Source organism: Salvelinus alpinus, unplaced genomic scaffold, assembly GCF_045679555.1.
Source record: "Salvelinus alpinus unplaced genomic scaffold, SLU_Salpinus.1 scaffold_166, whole genome shotgun sequence".
NCBI classification, from domain to species: domain Eukaryota; kingdom Metazoa; phylum Chordata; class Actinopteri; order Salmoniformes; family Salmonidae; genus Salvelinus; species Salvelinus alpinus.
This window is the reverse complement of record NW_027256107.1, coordinates 33,636-42,070: the sequence shown is the minus strand read 5'-3', so window position 1 is coordinate 42,070 and position 8,435 is coordinate 33,636. Positions and strand designations below refer to the sequence as shown.

At 36.3% G+C, this 8,435-nt stretch overlaps 1 long non-coding RNA gene across 1 annotated transcript; it reads left to right on the top strand.

Moving 5' to 3' along the window:
* The first annotated feature begins 4,811 nt into the window (after window positions 1-4,811).
* LOC139567288 (uncharacterized) lies at window positions 4,812-5,783 on the top strand. Its single transcript, XR_011673328.1, has 3 exons — window positions 4,812-5,141; window positions 5,423-5,534; window positions 5,629-5,783. It is a non-coding gene; the product is annotated as an uncharacterized lncRNA (long non-coding RNA).
* Window positions 5,784-8,435: the final 2,652 nt, after the last annotated feature.

Below are 8,435 nucleotides of genomic sequence, written 5' to 3'. Positions count from 1 at the left end.
GTTGTTTACCATGATACTAATGTTTACCATGTTGTGTACCATGAAACTAATGTTTACCGTGTTGTTTACCATGATACTTATGTTTACCATGTTGTTTACCATGATACTAATGTTTACCATAATGTTTACCATGTTGTTTACCATGATACTAATGTTTACCACAATGTTTACCATGTTGTTTACCATGATACTAATGTTTACCATGTTGTTTACCATGATACTAATGTTTACCATTTTGTTTACCATGATACTTATGTTTACCATGTTGTTTACCATGATACTAATGTTTACCATAATGTTTACCATGTTGTTTACCATGATACTAATGTTTACCATAATGTTTACCATGTTGTTTACCATGATACTAATGTTTACCATGTTGTTTACCATGTTGTTTACCATGATACTAATGTTTACCATAATGTTTATCATGTTGTTTACCATGATACTAATGTTTACCATGTTGTTTACCATGATACTAATGTTTACCATAATGTTTATCAAGTTGTTTACCATGATACTAATGTTTACCATGTTGTTTACCATGATACTAATGTTTACCATTATGTTTACCATGTTGTGTACCATGATACTAATGTTTACCATAATGTTTACCATGTTGTTTACCATGATACTAATGTTTACCATAATGTTTATCATGTTGTTTACCATGATACTAATGTTTACCATGTTGTTTACCATGATACTAATGTTTACCATTATGTTTACTGTGATACGAATGTTTACCATGTTGTTTACCATGATACTTATGTTTACCATGTTGTTTACCATGATACTAATGTTTACCATTATGTTTACCATGTTGTGTACCATGATACTAATGTTTACCATAATGTTTACCATGTTGTTTACCATGATACTAATGTTTACCATAATGTTTATCATGTTGTTTACCATGATACTAATGTTTACCATGTTGTTTACCATGATACTAATGTTTACCATTATGTTTACTGTGATACTAATGTTTACCATGTTGTTTACCATGATACTTATGTTTACCATGTTGTTTACCATGATACTAATGTTTACCATAATGTTTATCATGTTGTTTACCATGATACTAATGTTTACCATGTTGTTTACCATGTTGTTTACCATGATACTAATGTTTACCATAATGTTTATCATGTTGTTTACCATGATACTTATGTTTACCATGTTGTTTACCATGATACTAATGTTTACCATAATGTTTATCATGTTGTTTACCATGATACTAATGTTTACCATAATGTTTATCATGTTGTTTACCATAATACTAATGTTTACCATGATGTTTACCATGATACTAATGTTTCCCATTATGTTTACCATGTTGTTTACCATGATACTAATGTTAACCATAATGATTAACATGTTGTTTACCATGATACTAATGTTTACCATGTTGTTTACCATGATGCTAATGTTAACCATAATGTTTACCATGTTGTTTACCATGATACTAATGTTTACAATGTTGTTTACCATGTTGTTTACCATGATACTAATGTTTACCATGTTGTTTACCATGATGCTAATGTTAACCATGTTTTTGACCATGATGCTGATGTTTACCGTGTTGTTTACCATGATGCTAATGTTTACCATAATGTTAACCATGTTGTTTACCATGATACTAATATTTACAATGTTGTTTACCATGATACTAATGTTTACTATGTTGTTTGTCATGATACTAATGTTTACCATGGTGGTTACCATGATACTAATGTTTACAATGTTGTTTACCATGTTGTTTACCATGATACTAATATTTACCATAATGTTTACAATGTTGTTTACATGATACTAATATTTACCATAATGTTTACCATGTTGTTTACCATGATACTAATGTTTACAATGTTGTTTACCATGTTGTTTACCATGATACTAATGTTTACCATGTTGTTTACCATGATACTAATGTTTACCATTATGTTTACTGTGATACTAATGTTTACCATGTTGTTTACCATGATACTTATGTTTACCATGTTGTTTACCATGATACTGATGTTTACCATAATGTTTATCATGTTGTTTACCATGATACTAATGTTTACCATGTTGTTTACCATGTTGTTTACCATGATACTAATGTTTACCATAATGTTTATCATGTTGTTTACCATGATACTAATGTTTACAATAATGTTTATCATGTTGTTTACCATAATACTAATGTTTACCATGATGTTTACCATGATACTAATGTTTCCCATTATGTTTACCATGTTGTTTACCATGATACTAATGTTAACCATAATGATTAACATGTTGTTTACCATGATACTAATGTTTACCATGTTGTTTACCATGATGCTAATGTTAACCATAATGTTTACCATGTTGTTTACCATGATACTAATGTTTACAATGTTGTTTACCATGTTGTTTACCATGATACTAATGTTTACCATGTTGTTTACCATGATGCTAATGTTAACCATGTTTTTGACCATGATGCTGATGTTTACCGTGTTGTTTACCATGATGCTAATGTTTACCATAATGTTTACCATGTTGTTTACCATGATACTAATATTTACAATGTTGTTTACCATGATTCTAATGTTTACTATGTTGTTTGTCATGATACTAATGTTTACCATGGTGGTTACCATGATACTAATGTTTACAATGTTGTTTACCATGGGCCTGTTGCACAAAAGTAGAATTAAGACATCCGGGATAAATGACTCAGCTGAGCTCAATGAAGCCAAAACATGTGCGTCCAGGCTTAATTGGTTGCACAAAGACCAAGCCAGGATGAGCAGACACGGATTCATTAAGCCAGGTGAAACCAATCCTGGATAGGTGCGCGCTCACGGCTCACTCAAATAGACCCCGCCACAGATCACAGATTAACTGATTTACCATGGCAACTAGAGCCGCGTACTTTTCCCCGTCGGAAGCACAAATCCTCATGGAGGCATACGAGGAGGTAAAATATATAATTAAGAAGAAAGGCAACACCGCCACAGTGATAAAGCAAAGAGAAAAAGCGTGGCAAAGTATTGCAGACCGCCTGAATGCGTAAGTAGTGCACAATTACACACTCACCGCTCCGCTGAAACATCACAATTACAATTCAAATATTTAATTCACATCTCCAAAAATGCAGTTGTACTGTAATTATGAAACGGTTAAATTTTTAATTGAAATGCACTGCAGATATGAGTGAAATTGTGTAAAGTAACTCCATCACACTGTATAAAGCTATGATACATTTTTTGATATTTTTACTGAAAACAAGACAAAAATACCAAGTAATTTTTTGCAGTGTGACTCCATTAAATGTGTGTGTGTGTGTGTGTGTGTGTGTGTGTGTGTGTAGATTAAACATGAACGGGCCAAAACGGACATGGCAGCAGGTCAAAATCAAATACAAGAACATTCTGCAGAATGGTATGGTCCCTGACTAATATTTAACAAAGCACAAGCATATATTGTACCCAGAAGGTGCCTGCTCACACATTGTCTGTACTGTTTTAGGAGTGAAAAAGAATACCCACAGACAAGGCACGGGTGGTGGGTCACCAAAGGCTGACCTTACCCCAGCAGAGGACATGGCCTTGGAGCTAAATAAAGGCAGGCCCGTCTTAGAGGGGATCCCTGGGGGGAAAGAGACGAGCATAGGTTCCTCCCAAGATGCCACCCGCTTCATTCAAGGTATGTCCTTCCATCTCTACATGGGATACAACCACATTCATATTGAATCAATTTGGACTGTCTGACTTTGGTTTACCTATTGCCTTGCAGTGTCTGGCAGCACTGTGTTCCTGTTAGAGCCACCAGCACAAGCACCAGACGATGCTGATCCAGTGAGTACTCCATCAAAGGCATACTGTAGGCCTGGCATGTCTTGTCTACTAGCTTCAATATGAATCCGATTAAATGTGATAGGGTGAAGGCCCCAGTGCAGCAGCAACAGCACATGATGGAGACGATGATGAGGAGGAGACCATCTCTCTGGATTCCAGAAGGCATGAGGTATCATGTTAAGACTGTGAAAGTACTATTTACTCTACAATGGTGAGGAGTCCTCATCAAAATCAAAAAATCTAATTTCTTTTACAGGACCCAGATGCTATACAGTGGGAAAACCAGCCTGGCAACATAGTGCGTATTAATAAAAGGACACCACATCCTGCCAAATTCCAGCTGCGCTAATTGTATTGTGTTCACAGAGCTCACAAGCTATCAGAAAGTTGTATGGCAACCACCTCCGGCGCCAAATAGAACTGGCAGACATAGACATTCAGTACAAGAAGAAAAAGATGGAAAATCTTGCACTGGAGTCCGAAATAAAAAAGAGGACAATTAGGAAACTGGACCTTGAAATAAAAAAACTTGAGAGGGAGGTGAGATATGCCTTCAATGTACACTGTATGCTAACTGTAACACAAATGTATTAATCATTATTTTTCTTTCCTCCCCCAGCTCCAAGAAGATGACACAGCTCAAAATAAAAATTAGGTATATTCTCGTAAAGTCAAGTGAGCCATGACATATGAGCTCTTATTGTGAGCACACAGGACGGTGGCATCTTTCTAAGTTTTTTTTTATTTTCCCAGCAATCAGTACAACCAAGTCATCGTTATAAGGCATCGCCCTCTTTTGCCCACCCCCCCAGCACCAGGTGTGGCCACTAGCCTATATGAAGGCCCAAAATTGTGTGTTCCTTTCTGCTCTGACAATGGCATGCCCATTCGTGCGAGATGTGGTGGATGAAGAAGCACTTGTGCTGAGGAGAGCCTTCAGGCGAGAAAGGGTCTTCAGGGACCGGTTGGACCCACTGGCCTTCCCTGATGACCATCTATATGAAAGATACAGGTTTTCTGCAGATGGCATCAGGTATCTATGCAGACTACTGGGTCCCAGGATTAAGCACCGTACTGCACGGAGCCATGCACTGAGTGTGGAGCAAATGGTTTGTGTGGCCTTGCGCTTTTTTGCTAGTGGAGCCTTCCTGTACTCAGTGGGGGATGCAGAACAGCTGAACAAGGCCACAATTTGCCGCACAATAAGGAGTGTGTGTCTGGCTATCAAAGCATTAGCAGATGTCTTCATCTCCTTCCCTGGCCACAGAAGACTCTGTGACATCAAAGAGGAGTTCTATAGGATTGCAGGTAAGAGGATCTACAAATTACAGGACAACTGTTAACACATAGTAGGATACTCATTACTTTGTGTGACAGGTTTCCCCAATGTCATTGGTGCAGTGGACTGCACACACATAAGGATAAAAGCCCCCTCAGGTGCCCATGAGGCCGATTTTGTGAATAGGAAATCCTTTCACAGCATTAATGTTCAGGTGAACATAACTTTTTGATATTGTCCATTGACGAACACTCTGCATTGCCAGTGATGTGCATTGATTGGTGTAATATTCCTCATCTTATGATTTCAGATGGTCTGCAATGCTGACTGTGTGATCAGCAATGTTGTGGAAAAATGGCCTGGCTCAGTCCATGACTCCAGAATCTTTCGGGCCTCTGAAATCTATCAGTGCCTATCACAAGGTAAGCCACACAACCCCTATTTATAACCATCATGGCTGTGTCAAGAATATCACTGTGTTTATGAGGTAGTAATGATGAGATTTTGTGTTGACAGGTGAATTCTCTGGTGTGTTGCTGGGAGACAGGGGGTATGGCTGCCAGCCTTTTCTCCTGACACCTTTCACAGACCCCCAGGAAGCACAGCAGGCCTACAACCATGCCCATGCCAGGACCAGGGCCAGAGTTGAAATGACCTTTGGCCTCCTGAAGGCACGCTTTCACTGCCTTCACAAATTAAGGGTCAGCCCTGTTAGGGCATGTGATATTACTGTGGCTTGTGCTGTCCTCCACAATGTGGCCTGCCTGAGGAAGGAGAGGGCCCCCAGAGTGCCACCAGCCATGGACTGGGACAATCCGGCAATCTTCCCTGATGACGACAGTGGTCGGCTGCTGAGGGACCAATATGTGTTGAATTATTTTAGTTAGTATGTGTGCTTTCAATTTTGGTTAAATATGTCCTGCGGTGGCAGAGGAATTTGGGTTTTTTTGGGTTCGTTTTTTGACGAATTTGGCCTCTTATGATGTTTGTGCGGTATACTGTGTGTAATACAAGGCTGCAGGGAGGCTACTGCATCCATTCATTTGTCTGTTCAGTTGATGTGTATGGATTTGTCCTGCATTTATTTTAGTGTGCAGACATGCAGGGTGTGTTATATACAGACCTTTGAATGTGTATGTATCATTTTGTATAATATGCTTGGATTCTGTGCTTTCCATCTTGTAGAGTCACTGTGACTTCAGTTTCGAAAGGAGCTGATGGTTTACCTGCTTTGTTTTGTCCTTATTCAATAAAGGAACATAATGTTACACATTGTGTTTTTATATTCATATGGAATGTGTATTTGTTTATATGACAGAGTACTAGGGCCACACTGAAGAAAAAGGATAAAGTCATACATTTATGAGGCTGGTTCTTTCTGCAGAAAAGCTACATATTGTTTTTACAGTTTTGATACTTATGACAATGTGATACTTAATATTCTGGCACATCAGCATGTCTTTGTTTATGAAACCATACTGAAGTACAATTTCACGAAATGCCCCACATCTGTCATTTTAACAACTGTCCTCCTTTAAAACAACTGGTTACAATATTATGACTTGTGTTTTTTTCCCCTCTGTGGCCCTAATATTCTATCATTTTATATATAGCCTTATAGTCTATGGGAAACTGTAAATTATCTAATGATAGCAACATCATCTAAAAATCATTTTTTATCCAAAATCATTGAAATTAATGATCACAAACGTTTAAATAATAACAGTGGGTCTAGTTATATGTGATAACAATGTATAGTGAGCAGTGAAATAACTATTGGTTTCCATTTGTGGTGACTGCTGACTGACATTAGGGATGAGATTAAATAGATCCTGGAATTTAGCCTGGTCTGGAGCAGGCTAGCTCCACAGAATAAATCTCCATGGTAATTTATACCATAACATATCCTCCTGCCCCCTATCCATCTTTAGTGCAACCGGATTACGGATCAATTGAGCCAGGATCACCAAGATATCCTGGCTTAATCCCTTATCCTAGTTTTGTGCAACAGGCCCCATGTTGTTTACCATGATACTAATATTTACCATAATGTTTACAATGTTGTTTACATGATACTAATATTTACCATAATGTTTACCATGTTGTTTACCATGATACTAATGTTTACAATGTTGTTTACCATGTTGTTTACCATGATACTAATATTTACCATAATGTTTACCATGTTGTTTACCATGATACTAATGTTTACGATGTTGTTTACCATGATACTAATGTTTACCATGATACAAATGTTTACCGTGTTGTTAACCATGATACTAATGTTTACCATTATGTTTACCGTGATACTAATGTTTACCATTATGTTTACCATGATACTAATGTTTACCATTATGTTTACCGTGATACTAATGTTTACCATGTTGTTTACCATAATTCTAAGATTTACCATGATGTTTACCATGATACTAATGTTTACCATTATGTTTACCATGATACTATTGTTTACCATGTTGTTTACCATAATACTAAGGTTTACCGTGATGTTTACCATGATACTAATGTTTACCATTATGTTTACCGTGATACTAATGTTTACCATGTTGTTTACCATAATTCTAAGGTTTACCATGATGTTTACCATGATACTAATGTTTACCGTGTTTTTGACCATGATACTAATGTTTACCATGTTGTTTACCATGTTGTTTACCATGATACTAATGTTTACCATGTTATTTACCATGATGCTAATTTTTACCATGTTGTTTACCATTAAACTAATGTTTACCATGTTGTTTACCATGAAGCTAATGTTTACCATAATGTTTACCATGTTGTTTACCATGATACTAATGTTGACAATGTTGTTTACCATGATAGTAATGTTTACTATGTTGTTTATTATGATACAAATTTTTACCATGTTGTTTACCGTGATACAAATTTTTACAATGTTGTTTACCATGTTGTTTACCATTGTACTAATATTTACCATAATGTTTACAATGTTGTTTACCATGACACTAATGTTTACCATATTGTTTACCATGATATTAATGTTTAACGTGTTGTTTACCATGATACACTTGTTTAGCATTATGTTTACCATGTTGTTTACCATGATACTAATGTTTACCATGTTGTATACCATTTTGTTTACCATGTTGTTTACATGATACTAATGTTTACCATGTTGTTTACATGATCCTTATGTTTACCATAATGTTTATCATGTTGTTTACCATGATACTTATGTTTACCATGATGTTTACCATGTTGTTTACCATGATACTAATGTTTACCATGTTGTTTACCATGATACTAATGTTTACCATGTTGTTTACCATGATACTTATGTT